The 16,000-nt window shown below is 54.8% G+C and overlaps 1 long non-coding RNA gene across 2 annotated transcripts in view; it reads right to left on the bottom strand.

The window, feature by feature from the left end:
- Positions 1 to 505: 505 nt before the first annotated feature.
- The window catches only part of LOC307094882, a 247,968-nt gene continuing 232,473 nt past the window's right edge, over positions 506 to 16,000 (bottom strand). For both annotated transcript variants that reach the window (XR_013813138.1, XR_013813139.1), the window contains exon 8: positions 506 to 565. This is a non-coding gene — a long non-coding RNA (uncharacterized lncRNA). The remainder of the gene's footprint in view (positions 566 to 16,000) is intronic.

The following is a 16,000-nucleotide window of genomic DNA, read 5'->3' as shown; positions in this document are numbered from 1 at the left end:
GCTCAGTGGTTGAGCGTGGACCTTTGAACCAGGAGGTCACAGTTCAATTCCCGGTCAGGGCACCTGCTCAGGTGGTGGGCTCCATCCCCAGTGTGGGGTGTGCAGGAGGCAGCCGATCCATGATTCTCTCTCATCACTGATGATTCTTTCTCTCTCTCCCTCTCCCTTCCTCTCTGAAATCAATAAAAATATGTTTTGAAAAAAACATGTCCCTCATTTTACTTTGTTCCACACTTTTCCCAGTTGAGACTGTATTACTGACTTCGCCATTGCTAGTTTTAGGAAGGATACAGCAATTGTTTCTACACAGCCTCAGTACTGGTTCTCCCGCGAAGTGGGCTTTGGTTGTATAAAGTGGTCAGAACCTTCATGTCACTCAGCAGGTGGTTTGGTGACGTCAAGACATGCGTGTTGCTGACGTAAGCCCGGCTTACCTGTTGGTCTTGGTCGCGTCTTTCATCTGTTTACAACCACGGAACAGCGTCACAAATGGAGCACCGATTTGGGGAGTTCTTCTCAGAGGTGGGACCATCCAAGCAGAGGGCTGATGAATGAGCGCCATGACCTAAGTCAGGGTTTGGTGGGGAGAGAAAAGAGGGGGCTGTTCAGGCCATGGGAAGAGCAGATTCAAGGACAATGAGGACAGAGTCAATGTAGCTGGATGGTGGAATGCAGAACTCAAGGACAAACCTCGGCAGGACAGGGGGCATTCCACAGTGCTGGGACCAGGACGGGGAGAGTGTACGATGGAAATTCTTTCACTCCTACCCCCCAAATCCATGGTATAGGAGAGGACCCCACAGCCCCTTTTCCTTCTGAAGATTTCCCTTAAAACCCATGCTTTTGGGGGGGGAGGTAGAAGAAAAATGCCTTTTCATGTCTCTTTCAGAAACTCCTAAATTAGAATGTCACAAGTGCAATATTTATTTTGATGCTCTCGCAATGGCTTAAAGTATCCCTCTCTCTCTCTCCCTCTCCCTTCCTCTCTGAAATCAATTTAAAAATACATAAATAACAAGACAGCATTAATTGAGCACCTACTTGTACCAAGCAGCGTGCTAAGACAGGCATGGACTATTTCCAGTGATTCTCAGAAGCCTACAGAACCAAGTCTAAGTTCACTCGAAGAAACCAGAGCAAGCAAGTAGCAAAGGCAAGACGTGAACCCCTGGAGCTCAGTCAAGGTCATGCCCTTAAGAGCAGTCCTGTGTTCCTCCAAGTGGGGGTAGCGCATCTTGATGTCCACCAGGAGCTGTGAGCAGAGCCTGGGTCCCCAGCTTTGCTAAGGAGCTATTGTGCTGACTAATGTACACTTTATTTAAAAAAAAAACACCATATTTTTATTGATTTCAGAGAGGAAGGGAGAGGGAGAGAGAGAAAGAAACATCAGTGATGAGAGAGATTCATTGATCGGCGGCCTCCTGCACGCCCCCTACTGGGGATGGAGCCTGCAACCCAGGCACGTGGCCTGACCCGGAACCGGACCGTGACCTCCTGGTTCCTAGGTGGATGCTCAACCCCTGAGCCACGCCGGCTGGGCTTGGGCTATGTTTGAGGGCAGAAGCTTGGTCTCCTGTATTTTTTTACGTTTTGCATACTTCATTCACGAGTTGTCTCAGGGAGCTGCAGGGAATAGCGTGGAATTGGTGGCCAGGCTCTCTTGGATCCATTCTTTCTCTCTAGGGCAGACGGTTGGTTTGAGATCCTGTTGGGTGCCCCAGCGCTGCGCATTGGAATCCTCTTCTTTTATGGACTGTGTGTTCGTTTGCAGTAAGTCATTCAGGGAAAGACGGATACCGTGTGAGTTCACTTACACGTGGACTCTGAGGAACAAAAATAAACGAACAAACAAAATGGAAACAGGCTCCTGTATTTTTTTAAAAGTATTTTTATTGATTTCAGAGAGGTAGGGAGAGGGGGAGAGAGATAGAAACATCCATGATGAGAGAGAATCATGGGTCGGCTGCCTCCTGCACATACATCCCCTACTAGGGGTTGAGCCCTGGACCGGAATCAAACCTGGGACCCTTCGGTCCGCAGGCTGATGGTCTATCCACTGAGCCAAACTGGCCAGGGCAAGACTCCTGTATTCTGGATGCATTAGGCGTGCCATGCTCAGGAGGGACCCACCTGATTCGAAGGCGGCTGGGGTACAGGCAAAGTTAACTAGCTGAGGAAGGACACTCCCAGCTTGCACATCTGTCTCTTGGGGACCGTGGACAGTCCATTGTTGGGGGCCAGCTCGCACTGAGGTTGCTAAAGCGAGGCAATGCTTGGGAGAAAAAGGAGAAAGTGCAGGCAAGGGGAAAAAAAGAACAAACTAAGAGAGAGAAGGAAGGAAGGAAGGAAGGAAGGAAGGAAGGAAGGAAGGAAGGAAGGAAGGAAGGAAGGAAGGAAGGAAGGAAGATAAAAAGGGGGGAGGGAGGGCGAATATGACTCTGCTGAGTCAATGAGGGGCTCAGAACGGGTTCCATGAATGGCCTGGTCTTGGCAGGCAGCTCCGAAGAGGGGAAAAGGGCGCCTTCCGTTTTTCTAGCAAAGGCTGGGGCTGGGATTTTCCCGCGTCCTCGTCCACTCCAAACCTTGGGAGGAGCATTAACCCAAAAAGGCTCCGTGTGCGCCGCCATGTCCTGCCTTCTCCCCACCAGGCTGGGAGCGCCATTAATCACGCCCCGCGCCCATCTGTGTGCTTGTCATCCGCGCTGCGCCCCACGGCCAGCAAGGCGGGCGCCTGGCAGGTTCCCCCCGCTGTTGGCGGTGCCGGTCCTGGGCGATGACTGGCCGGAGACGTGCCTTCTCTTTGTCTACATTTTAATCTGCACGAAATGCAGTGGATTCCGACAGAACGAGGCGGTTATGGGTGGCGAGGGTGGAGCGAGCCGGTTCCACTCGGCTCCCGTGCTGCAGGGAAGGCATTTCAGGGGGTGAATCTCGCTGGGCACACGTGTGCACGCACCTCAAAACGCGATGCAGGGGACCAGGAACCGGGGTGACATTGGTTAATAAAACTATATAGGTTTTAAGTGTGTGTTTTATTTAATTTTTAAAATTAAATTTTGTTTCAGTTGATAGGAAGGGGAGGTTCATTTTCTTTTCTTTTCTCTCTTTCTCCTACTTTCCCTAAAGCTTAAAACAACTTTACTACTTGTAAAAATAGAGGTTAGACAGTAAAAGGACTTCAGATCCTGGGGCTTTACAATGTTGCTTTTTCTTCCTTAATACCTCGCTTTAGCATAACACTCAGGAAAGAAAAATCACTGACGTGAATAACTCGGGATTGTGAGGATTATGGGTGCAAGTGGAAGGAGAGAGAGACACAGTGATAGGTCTGAGGTCACACTTAGGTATCTATACTAATAAAAGGGTAATATGCTAATTAGACCGGGAGACATTCTGGACGTCCTTCCGGACAAAGCCATGGTGGCGGGGCCAAGGCAGAGGCGGTTAGGGGCGATCAGGCCAGGAGGGGAGGGCAGTTGAGGGTAATCAGGCAGTTGGGGGTGGTCAGGCCGGCAGTGGGGGGCAGTTGGGGGCAGTCAGGCCGGCAGGGGGGTGCAGTTGGGTGAGCAGGCTGGCGGGGGCGGGGGCAGTTGGGAGCGATCAGGCCAGCAGGGGGGGCAGTTGGGGGTGAGCAGGCCAGTGGGTGGGGGGCAGTTGGGGACGATCAGGCCAGAGGGGGGACAGTTGAGGGCAATCAGGCCAGCAAAGCAGGGCAGTTGGGGGTGAGAAGGCAAGTGGGGGGGGCACAGTTGGGGGCAGGCAGGCAGGCAGAGTGGTTAGGGGAGATCAGGCAGGTGAGCAATTAGGAGCCAGCGGTCCTGGATTGTGAGAGGGATGTCTGACTGCTGGTTTAGGCCTGATCCCGGTCCCTGATTGGAGCGGGTGCAGGCTGGGCTGAGGGATACCCCTCATCCCTGTGCATGAATTTCGTGCACCGGGCCTCTAGTAGAGTGATAAAATGTGACCGTACCCACTGAGGACAAGAGCCAGGCCCCCTATGGACCAGGTCTTCCCAGGTGCACTCTGACAGGGACTCCCTCCTGACACTGAGCCTTATGCACATGTCCATCTCACCCACGGACAAGATGAAAATAAGGACACTTCCTTTGAGGGAAAAAAAAAGGAATAAAAAGAATGCTTATTTGCCCTAACCAGTTTTGCTCAGTGGATAGAGCATCAACCTGCAGACTGAAGGGTCCTGGGTTCGATGCCAGTCAAGGGCACATGCCAGGGTTGCGGGCTTGATCCCCAGTAGGGGGCGTGCAGGAGGCAGCCCATCGACGACCCTCTCATTTCTCCCTCTCCCTTCCTCTCGGAAATCAATAAAACATATTAAAAAATAATAATGCTATTTAACGAAGTGTAAAAAAAAAAAACCCCAGCCACCTCTTGGTTTATTTGATCTGATTTGTTGAGACTGACATGAGCATCCTAGGGCAGATAAAGCGCCTTTCACCGACTTTAATCCGCGCGTCTAGAGTGCAACCTGGTAAAGGCACAAGATGAGCTGCGGGCGAGAAGCGATTGCCTATGGTGCCGCTGGGAACCGGAGGGCTCCCGCCGGCCTACGCTGCCTGGATCTGGACCAACGTTTCCACCTCCAGCATCTCCATTTCTGCCCTCCAGCCGCTGCCAGCGCTCACAGGGGCGGGCACACACCCATCCCAGGAGGGAGGGGAGTGTGTTCTCCATGAACAATGCGCTCTCTGGCCACTCGTGGAGCGTGCCAACCAGGTTGCCAATTCTGTGGTAGACACCTGTCCATTTGGAACAGGAGTGAAAACAGCCACTCGTTCCCTTAGAAATCATCAAACACCCTGTCAGCGCACAACAGCTCTCTCTGCTCACTGCAATCTGGGCAAGACATGAATGGGCCACAGCGATGGCCAAGTCCCAATCCACGGAGGCAGTCCGCTCTCCGAGATGGGGAGAAGTTTGTGACTCCTTTGGTGTGAGGAGGGTTCTTTTTTTTTTTGTTAATCCTCCCCCGAGGGTACTTTTCCACTGATTTTTAGGGAGGGTGGAAGAGAGAGGGACAGACAAATATCGATGTGAGAGAAACACATCGACTGGTTGCCTCCTGCACAAGCCCCGACCAGGGCCGGGGTGGGGAGGAACCTGCAACCGAGGTACATGCCATTGACTGGAATCGAACCCGGGATCCTTTGGTCCTCAGGCCGATGCTCTAGCCACTGGGCCAAACCGGCTAGGGTCAGGACAGTTCTCTTTTAATGATGATGACATTAAATGACGATCACTCTATACTTTTTGCCATGCAATGGGTCCTGAGAACAGGGCTGACCAGGACTTGCTAATAAGAGGCCAAGCTCGGCCCATATTTCCAGGTGCTTCCTGAATGACATCGCCATTGTTCAAACAACCATGAAAATGGTTTTCTTTCTTTTTTAAAAAATATTTTTACTGATTTCAGAGAGGAAGGGAGAGGGAGAGAGAGAGAGAGAAACACCAATGAAGAGAGAGAATCATCAATCGGCTGCCACGTGCACGCCCCCTACTGGGGATCGAGCTTGCAACCCAGGCATGTGCCCCGACTGGGAATCGAACCTTGATCAATGGTCAATGCTCAACCACTGAGCAGCACTGGCCTGCTGAAAATGATTTTCAACCACATTGCTATTAGAGTCTAAAAATTTTGCATAATTTCAAATAGAAGTATATTCCCCAGTATGTGTGTGTGTGTATGTGTGTATGTGTGTGTACCTCTGTGTGTGTGCACCTCTGTATGTGTATGTGTGTGCGTGCACCTGTGTCTGTGTGCACCTGTGTGTGCACCTGTGTGTGTGCGTGACTGTGTATATGTGTGCGCACCTCTGTGTATGTGTATATGTGTGCACCTGTGTGTGTATGTGTGTACCTGTGTGCGCATCTGTGTGTGTGCACTTGTGTATGTGTGTATATGTGTGTGTGCACACCTGTGTGTATATATGTGTGTGTGCACCTGTGTGTGTGTACCTATCTCTGAGTGTATGTATGTATATATGTATGTGTGCACCACTGTGTATGTGCACCTGTGAGTGTACACCTATGTGTGTGTATGTGCACCTCTGTGTGTGTGCGCACCTCTGAGTGTGTGTGTATGTATGTGTGCACCTCTGTGTGTGTGTATATGTGTGCACCTGTGTGTGTGCACCTCTGTGTGTATGTGTGCACCTGTGTGTATGTGTGTGCGCACCTCTGTGTGTGCACCTGTATGTGTATGTGTGTGCACCTGTGTGTGTGTGCATGTGTGTGTGCACCTCTGAGTGTGTGCACCTGTGTGTGCATCTGTGTATGTATGCACCTTTGAGCGTGTGTATATGTGTGTGTGCACCTGTGTATGTGTATGTGTGTGCCCATGTGTGCACCTGTGAGTGTGTGTGTGCGTGCACCTGTGTGTGTGTGCACCTCTGAGTTTGTATGTGCGCACCTGTGTGTGCACCTCTGTGTATGTGTGTCTGCGTGCACGTGTGTGTGCACCTGTGTGTGTATGCACCTTGGAGCGTGTGTATATGTGTGTGTGCACCTGTGTATGTGCATGTGTGTGCACATGTGTGCACCTCTGAGTGTGTGCGCGTGCACCTGTGTGCACCTCTGTGTACGTGTGTCTGCGTGCACGTGTGTGTGCACACCTCTGAGTGTGTGTGTATGTGTATGTATGTGTGTGTGTGCACCTGTGTGTGGGGGGGCTCTTTAGCCGTCACCTTGCCCTCTCTGGCTGGCCCCTCTGAGTACACCGTCCTCAGGAGTCTGGGGGGGCGAAATATCGGGGGTCAGAGCTGCCTGCCTTGCAGATGCCACGGCGCCGCAGGAGCCACGCTGAGGAGCCGGGCCTGCCTGGCGGAGGCTGCAGAGTCACGTGGCTTGGCGTTGTTCTGAGCGGGGCGGCTGGCCGCGGTGACAATACCGGTCTGTTGGCCATGTCTTCGGGGTTGTCACGTTCAATTTGCACATGACCTCCTGGCCAAAAAGCGGGGAGAGGTGGCAGAGCGTGGGACTGAAAGCTCCTATGATTGCTCTGACAGCTGCACTCGCCCGGAAGTAATGCAAAAGGCAATTTATATGTGTGCACCCTGACCTCCGCGCCGAGAGGGAGCGGACCTCATGATGGGCCGGCCGGGGCGGGGGCCGCAGGCCTCCGTGCAGCTGGAGTTTGTCTCCACTCCTGCCCCTCAGCCACTCAGTTACAGCCAAGAGAGAAAGGAAACACGCAGGAGGGGCTGACACCATTCCGTTATAGCGACAGGCTTCTGGCTCGGCGCCTTATTTCACCGGAGACAGATTCCCCGCCTGCGCCCGGCGGACAAAGGCCCTGGGCCTGGGGGTGCAGCGCGGTGCCCATCAGAGAGAAGGACAGACATCAGCGACGCGGTGACGCGTGGAATGCACGGGGAAACCCTGAAGGAGGGCTGACATGCGAATCCTGTTCCATCGGGCCCGGGTTACCGGGCTACCGGGCACCCTTCACTTTCGGGTGGGAATGAATGGGGAGGGTGCCGGAAGCACCCTTCACGTCACTGTCTTTTACCCAGCGCGTCGGGAAGCTCGCTTTGAGCAGAGCCTGGGGAGAAAGGAGCAGTCACTCCCAACACCCTCACCCTGGGCCTGAGTGTTTCTGAACGGTGTTCATTTTTTAACATATATTTTATTGATTTTTTACAGAGAGGAAGGGAGAGGGAGAGAGAGTGAGAAACATCGATGAGAGAGAAACATCGATCAGCTGCCTCCTGCACGCCTCCTACTGGGGATGTGCCCGCAACCAAGGTACATGCCCTTGACTGGAATCGAACCTGGGACCCTTGAGTCCGCAGGCCGACGCTCTATCCACTGAGCCAAACCGGTTAGGGCTGAACAGTGTTTATTTTTTTAAATATATTTTTATTGATCTCAGAGAGGAAGGGAGAGGGAGAGAGAGACGGAAACATCAACGATGAGAGAGAATCACTGATCGGCTGCCTCCTGCGCGCCCCACACTGGGGATCGAGCCCGCGTGTGCCCTTGGTCGGAATCGAACCTGGGACCCTTCAGTCCTCAGGCCGATGCTCTATCCACTGAGCCACACCGGCTCAGGCCTGAACAGTGTTTTGAATGAACACTATCTCTAGGCTCTGCAGCCTCACAGTTTGTACAAAAGTAGGACATGCGGTGGGGCGGGGGGGAGAGGATTGGGGCTTTGTTCAGAGATTAAAAGGGACAGTAACCACCACCTCCGTCCAGGCAGCAGCACCTGCACGCCGATGGCCCACTACCACTTTAAGATGCTCACATCAAGGACCACGCAGACACCCCCCCCCCCACTCCCCACCTGTCCCCCTGAGCCTTGAGAAACAAAGCAAAATGGGAAATGGAAAACTGCAATAAACAACGCCATTGATTATTCCGGAAAGAACTGCTCAAGCCCAACTACATTTTCCTATGTTCCTGCTGAAATGTTTTTCTCTTTTGGGGATAAAAAGCCTCCTAGACATAGCCAATGCCTTCCTCCCCACTGTATCTCGCCAGGGCCTTCCCATGCGGAAAACTGAAATGCATTTTCCCGCCTTAACTGGACAGAATGGACGTTGATGTGGAGGAATATCAAATCACCCCCCCCCCCCCCGTCTCAAATCAAATCTTCCCCCTTCCCCTCTCTTATTGCAGTGTATGCCACGCACTCTTCCCTCCCCAAGGGGTCCCCTGGAGGGCTGGCCACTGCCTGCAGGTTCCCTGTGGGGAGTGCGATGTGGTTTGGGCGGCGGAAGTAGGTTTTAAGGTGCCACTAGCTCCCCAGCGCAGGCTGGATGGAGCCTGTCACAGGCCTGCGTCAGAGCCACCTCTCCTGGGGATGCGTGGAGGAGCTGGTAGGGGGCAGGTCCCGGGGAGGAAAGGCAGGACAGTAAGCTCAGGACCCCTCCTGTCGGGGGACCTGGTGGAGTAGTCGCCCCTCCCCCACCTTGTTGTTCTTCCGAGAGGAGGGGAGACAGTGAGAGAGAGAGAGAGAGAGAGAGAGAGAGAGAGAGAGAGAGAGAAACATCAGTGATGAGAGAGAATCATGGATCGGCTGCCTCCTGCACGCCCCACACTGGGGATCAAACCCGCAACCCGCCCTGACTGGGTATTGAACCCTGACCTCCTGGTTCATAGGTCAACGCTCAACCACTGAGCCACACTGGCCGGGCTCTACTGCCACTTTAAACACACCCACCAAGGACACAGGCCCAGGAAGGCAGCTGTGGTGGGGTCTTGGTTTGGTTCCTCTTTCTCAGTCCTGTGCCCCCCTTACCTGCCTCCCTGGTCCCCCTCCCCAAGCGGGTGACATCCCAGCCACCAACCTCCGCCCCCCCACCCCCCCTCCCGCCCCTCACCAGCCATAGAAGACAACTAAAGAATGCCAGCGACCTGGGTGTGTTCTAAGCTGACTTCTCTGGGGGTCCCTAGGTAAGAAGACATGGAGGCCAGCTCTTACTAAATCCATAATTTGGGGGGGGGGGAAAGAACCCGGGACGGGGCACCTCCCAGGTCAGGAGGTGGTATTTGGGGGCGCTCACTTGAGCTATGAGGAACCCCCCACCTGACCACAGGGCCTGGGGGACACCCCAACTCCCGGCCTTTTGGGGAGTCCTGAACCCCAAATGTCTGTCCCCGCAAATGCTTATAGCGTTCACCCACGGGACAGAAAGTCTCAAATAAATCTCCCCATTTTGATTATTCTTTGGAAAGAATCACAGGGTGAGTCTAAGGAATTAAGGAAAGGGTTTGAACCAGTTGAATAGCTGGGGGGTGAGGGAGGGGGGACCCAAGATGTGGCCGAACCGGCCTGGGCGACATTCTTCTACGCCCCCCCTCCCTCGGCCGCTCTGGGTCAAGCCCCCCTCCAGTTAAGAAAGACGTGCAAACAGCCTCTTCGGATTTGGAGGGACACGCATGTGCGCAGCCCCCAGGCCCAGAACCTTCTTCGCCGAGGTCCCCGCGGGGCCAGGCCCATTGCTTTGGGGCCTGGGGATGTGGAGCCGGCTCCCCCCGGCTCCCCCCGGCCCGCCCGGCCCTCAGAGTGCAGCCCGAGGCAGACAGAAGGGAGGCCGCGTCCTTGCCGGCGATGCTGGCGCCTCGGAGCGCTGCCCTCTGGCCTTGAACCCCGCCGGCGAGGGCACCTGATTGCAGGTTATGACAAGCTGCCGAGAGACACGGAGAACGCAATAAGGAGACGCTGCCGAGAGGAAGGGAAAAGGCTCGAGATGTTGGGGAGACAGCGGGGAAGGTGCCCGCAGACAGGGCTCCGGGCGGGCGCCGTACGGTGTTGGTGTCACCCGGCTGGCGGGAGGGGAGCGGGGCCGAGCTGCCCACATGCTCCCCCTCCGCAGCCTCGGAGGGTCCAGCCACTCCTGCAACCCACCCATCAGCCCATCAACCTCGCGCCATCCCCTTCCCCCCCAAACGGCCACGTTGTTCTCGGCTCTCTGCAGGAAACCGGCACCCCCTCCTTCCCCTGCTTCTTTCTGGAACTTTGGGGCAACAGGGAGGGTCACCCTGTCATCTCCCCGCCCCCCTCCCCTGGCGCCCAGGAGGCTTGCTTAGAGTTGTTTTGTTTTTTCTCTCTGTCGCCACCCTCTCATTTCAAACAGAAGGAAGTGAAATCAAGCCAGAGCTTTCTGTTTTGGGGCCGGGTGGGGATGGTCTTGGGGGGGGGGTCCCCTCTGTCAGGACCCCAGTCTCAGCAGCTGCTGGGGGTCCCTGGGACCCGCTAGTTTTGCAGGGGGGTGGGGGGGAGGGGGGAGGGCGTTCTCCTCCCCCCTGGCCGCTTTTCAAATGCTTTTCATCGCCCTGCGCCTGGAAACAGAGCTCCGGCTCTCGGGAGTGCTCAGACCTGCAGAGCCTTGTCCAGCCCTGAACTCCGCGTGGGGTGGGAGGCCCCACACAGAACCCCAAACAAGCCCGACTCTCAGTAGAGCGTGCAAGGTTTGGGGTGGTCTGAGGGTGCCCCTGAGGTGGGGGGTGGGGTGGAGGGGAGAGCGGTTGTCTGGAGAGAGGCTGGAGGAGTGGGGTGTGTTTACCCAGATTCCATTCCAGCCCTCAAACCCGGGGAGGAGGTGGTTAGCAGTTTCAAAAGCACGTTTTTTCCTACGATGTGGCTTTTCTTTGAGGGACAAGAGACTTTCTACCAGTGGTACTAAGCACAGTAGGGCACACACACACACACTCACACACCCCCCAAACCCCTATAGATCCTTCTTTTTTCTCCCTCCCTCTCTCTTGGTTAAAATAATAATAATAATAATAATAATAATAATAATAATAATAATAAAGCAAATGTGAGCATCCCTGTTTACCTCTGACTTAGGGGTGGAACAGGCGGTAAATGGCAAATATATAGCTTAATAGGCAACAGTGTTTCCCATTCTCTGAGGAGGGGGCACAGAGTGGTTGAATCAGATAAACTGTAACAACCCCCCAAAGTTTCAGAGAGCTGGGTAAGCAGCCCCTTTCTGGGAGGGGTGATCTCCGACACATTCTCCCCTCCTTCCCGGGTGCATCGGACACTCCAAACCCCAACTGGGTTTCCCCAAACCCCACCCAGTGGTTCCCTCGGTCTCTTTCCAGAACTATTTATCCTCCTCCGGTGGACAGCGCGCCTGGCTTTTGTAAGCCAGAACTCCCCGCTAACGCGCCCCTTGCCCCCACACTCCCGTCAGACTTTGATTTCAAATGGGCGACCCGCGTTGGACAGGTTTCCCAAGGAAAACCTCTGAGCCTTGTCTCCCGAGTGCTGAGCGGCTGAGCAAAAGCTCGTGTTAAATGCAAAGAACCGGAGAAGTGAAGGGTAAGGGTCCCGGAAAATAGAGAATTTTGACAGCACTGACCGCACCAAACCAACGGAATGAGAGTTACTATTCCTTTTCCTGCCCTGCTGTGCATTCGTGGTCATTATACCTGGAAGGTAAAACTGTACTTCCCCCAAAGATCAATTTGTTTGTCTGTGTGTGTTTGTTTTGTTTTGCTTTAAGCTCTTCAGAACACACACACACACACACACACACACACACACACACACACACACACACAAATCACAAAATAGTTGTTTTTCGAAATGGCAATGAATCGGCTCAAAGCCATGCAGGACTTTCTATTAAGTAAGTGACACAGAGAAAGAAGTGTTAGCCTATGGCGGACAACCTCCCTCTAACGTTTTGCTTTTGAAAAGACTGGGAGGCAGAAATGGCCAACGAATTCACTCCCCCCGCTTGGGTGTGTGTGTGTGTGTGTGTGTGTGTGTGTGTGTGTGTGTGTGTGTGTGTGTGTACGGAAATCCTTAAGGGTCTGCTGGGGCAACACCACCAACAGAAAAATAAAAATGATTCCTCCGAGCAAAGTCTGACCACGTTGAGACTCAACCCTGATTTCTCTTTTTCCGACGCGCCCCCCTTTCTGGAGTCTGGTTAGCGAGCAACGGGTCCCCCAGAATCCACTCCACTATTGTTCAAACCCTTGTCCTCTCTCTGGCCACAGCAAATGGTTGAGAGCAAAGAAAATCAAACATCCCCAACGTCCCCCCCCCCCACCACATCCCTCCGAAAAGAAATGAGACATTTAAGTAGAAGATCCACCAAGCTGTGGCCAGCAACCCCGTGGGGGAGGGGGTGCGGGGGGAGAAACAGCTGTAAAAATAAGGAAGATCATCGGTAAGCAAGTTAAAACAGGAGCCCTCATGTAAGAGGAATTGCAACAAAATCGCCGCTTGGACGTGAAGGCGAATGAAGGTGCTGGTGAGGAGACAAGGGGAAAGTTGGAGAAGAGAGGTGGTGGACGAAAATAAGCAAATCGCCCAGGAATTTTGTCTGTCCCTGTCTTTATAAACCTTCCAGGCCGCTTGGAGGAAAGCAGGAAGGCAGGGCGCGGACGATGAGACCAGGAATCCCGCCCCTTTGTAAGAAGCGGGGGGTGGGATGGGTGGGGGGGGGACATGCCCTTCTCATCGCTCCCCCCCCGCCCGTCTGAGGTTGGGAATAATAAACTCAAGTGGCCGCCCGTCAGCCCCTGTCCATCTTCTTTAGCAAACTGGACACAGTGGGAGAAATATGACACGTGAATTATTAAAGAGCAGCTAGTTGACTTCTAACCCTGACGGCTCTGCGCAGACCCCATTACCTGCGGATCTGGCTAGCAGTAGAGCGCAGAATTACAGGGCGAGCGAGCCGGGGAGGAGGCAGGAGAACAGGAGAACGCAGAGCGAGGCTTTGGGGGGTGGGAGGAATCGGGAAAAGCAGGTGTTTACCCAGCCCAATTTGCCACCCAAGAGGATGAGGAAAATGTTCCAGAAAACAAACCCCCTCCTCTAAGAAAGAAGGCAATGTCCCTCCGACCCCCACTCCCCGCGGCCCGCGCCGCTGAGGACTTTCATCTGTATCTTGAACCCGATTTCAAGGAATTCTCAAATTCATCCACAGACCCCCCCTTTTCCCTTCTGACACATTTCCCCCGAGGGAAGAGAGGTTTCTGGGAAGCACATTTCAAGACAGCAGCCCCCAGACCCTGTCCAAGTTGGGCTCTCCCAGAACTTTAGGGAGCGCCCCGAGACCGTTGGGTTTGGGCCACTGATAACGCGGGCCCCATCAGCGCCCATCACGCGGGCAGACAAACAAAAGCTGCTTTGTGCTAATTAAGCAGCCGCGATCCTGCGGGGTCCAGGAACTTGGCAGCTGCGGTGAGGTTGAAAACACGGGGAGGGATTTTTGAACGCTTGGGGGGTGTCTTCGTGTAACGTGGACACGAGGAGGGATGGGATCATAATGACCGCGATGAGGAGGGGGATGCTGTCCTTGGGGCCCGGGTTTGAAAATCCCCTCTTGCCGGCGGCGCAGACCATTGAATCGATTCCAAAATGGGAGTGAGGCGGGCGTCGGAAATGGCTCCATCGGACAGAGAAGCCAGGAGGCGAGTGATGGAGACGATTGTCCCAACGTGACCCTCCATTCACACCACCTCTCAGCATCTGGATCCTGTCAGCGCGTCCCATCCCGCAGCCAGGAGGGCCGCCGGGCGGTGGGTGGGGAGGTTGACCCAACCCTCGCCCCCTCTCTCTTCTCTCGCCTCCTTACCCCTCCTGGGCCCATTGTCGCCCAGGTGCCAGCAATTTGCTCCTTATCATGCGGTCTGTTTACGAGGGCCTTTCTTCACGACAGAGGGAGAGATGGTATTAATATTAATTAACACAATAAAATGAAGCGGTTTTGGGGGCTCCATCCACCAAATGAGTCCTCTCATCGCCTTAATTGGAACTGGAGAGAGAGAGAGAGGGAGAGAGAGAGAGGAGGGGGAGGGGGAAGGGGGGGGGGGGCACAGATGACCTACTGGGTGACAGGCGCAGGTTGGAAGGGTGACATTTTATTGTAAGTCCCCCAATGAAAGGAAGAAAAGGAAGGGACCAGTCAATTTAATGCAGGGACCAAGAGTGCAAGAGTGTTGCTAAGAGACAGGGATGCGGGCAAAGTTCTGTGTGAAGCACTCGGCTGACCTTATGCAAATGGAGGCGACCATCGCTTTGTGGCGCGGGGCCGGCGAATCCACCCCCTGTGTCACCAATACCTGGCACCGAGCCTTTTATTCAAATGTTCTCCAAACACACTCAACAGAGGACCTGACAAAAGCGTGACACATTTAGGGGCTGGAAAGAGAAACACACACACACACACACACACACACACACACACACAGAATAGTCCTAAGTTTTAAAACCCAGAAAAGAAAAAATAAAACACAAACCCACCCCCAGATCTTTGGGTGGAAATGTCACACGTCTTTCCCTTCCCACACGGTCGCCTCCCTCTAGCTGGGAAGTCACCTAAAGAGGCAGAAACGGCCTTTTCGCCGCAGAAATAGAAGCTTATTAAGACACCGCGGCGGAGCTCCAAGTCCTGTCATTAATTCCCGCCCCGGCAGGCAGGGCAGCGTGGGTGGGCAGGGGGTGGGAGCTGGCAGCAGGCGGGAGAGGTTGCATCAGATGCCCCTGCCTCCCCCCACCCCAAACACAGCCCGTCTGCCCCGCCCTCTATCTCAACCACCTGCTCCAGGGACCAGGTTAAGTGCAAAAGGCCAGAGAGGCCTGGGACCCGCTGGATTCCCCAGCACCCCGCCCCCTCTCCCCCCAGAAGTGGCTGTTCTTACAGTCATGTAAAGTGGGAGGCTTGGCCGTCCTGGTCGGGGCACCTGGGAGGGGGGGGGCTGCCGAGGGTCTTGGGCAGGATTGGGAGGTGGGTGCTCCTTTCCACCCGCTGAGAGCAGGACACTCAGGGGACCCCTTTGTGTGGCAAGGGGCGCCTCCGGCCCCGGTCACACCCCTCCCCCTGCTCTCCCTTTCTGGGTTCTTGAGGGGCAGGCGAGACAAACCCTGCCCACTACTCAGCGTGGCCGGGCGTGGAGTTGGGGTTTGCCACCCTCTGGTGCACTACCGTGTCACTTCCAACTGTCCCGGCCAAATCCTCCCTCTCTCTTTCTCCCCCCACCCCCCACCTCCTCTTTTCACTCCAAGCTACCCCGAGTCCCCCCTGGGACATGAGAAGGAACCTTATCCCCCAGGAAACCAGAGGACCTGAGGGTGCCGATCCCCCCAAAACTTGCAAAGCAGGTGATCCTCACGGTTTGGGGGAGGAATTCTGGGGTTTGAGGCAGGGGGATGGGGGGAGCTGGGAGGAGACCTTCCCCCCCGCCCCCACCTGCCGATCCACAAGCCCTAGGAGGCTGCAGCCAGCACATCTGGAAACTTCTGCCGACCCCCACGCGCTTCCCGGGGATGCTGACTGTGGAAAGGGGGACCTCTGCAAACTCCCTTCACCCCGCGAGCTGCTTACACTCCCGCCCCGCCCCGCGTTTGGATCCAATGTTGACCCAATACCCCCCGGGGGTTCGCGCTTTCAAGGTCGCAGTGGCACGGGGACACATTTCAGGTCTTGGGGAGGCGGGGGAGGGGGGGCGGGGTGCGTCCCAGGGGGATGAGCGGCGGCTAACTTCCAGGCAACTCTGCCCACGTCCC

Source organism: Cnephaeus nilssonii (genome assembly GCF_951640355.1).
Source record: "Cnephaeus nilssonii genome assembly, chromosome: 24".
Lineage (NCBI taxonomy): Eukaryota > Metazoa > Chordata > Mammalia > Chiroptera > Vespertilionidae > Cnephaeus > Cnephaeus nilssonii.
The sequence above is the reverse complement of the archived record's forward strand: the minus strand, read 5'-3'. Positions and strand labels throughout refer to the sequence as shown.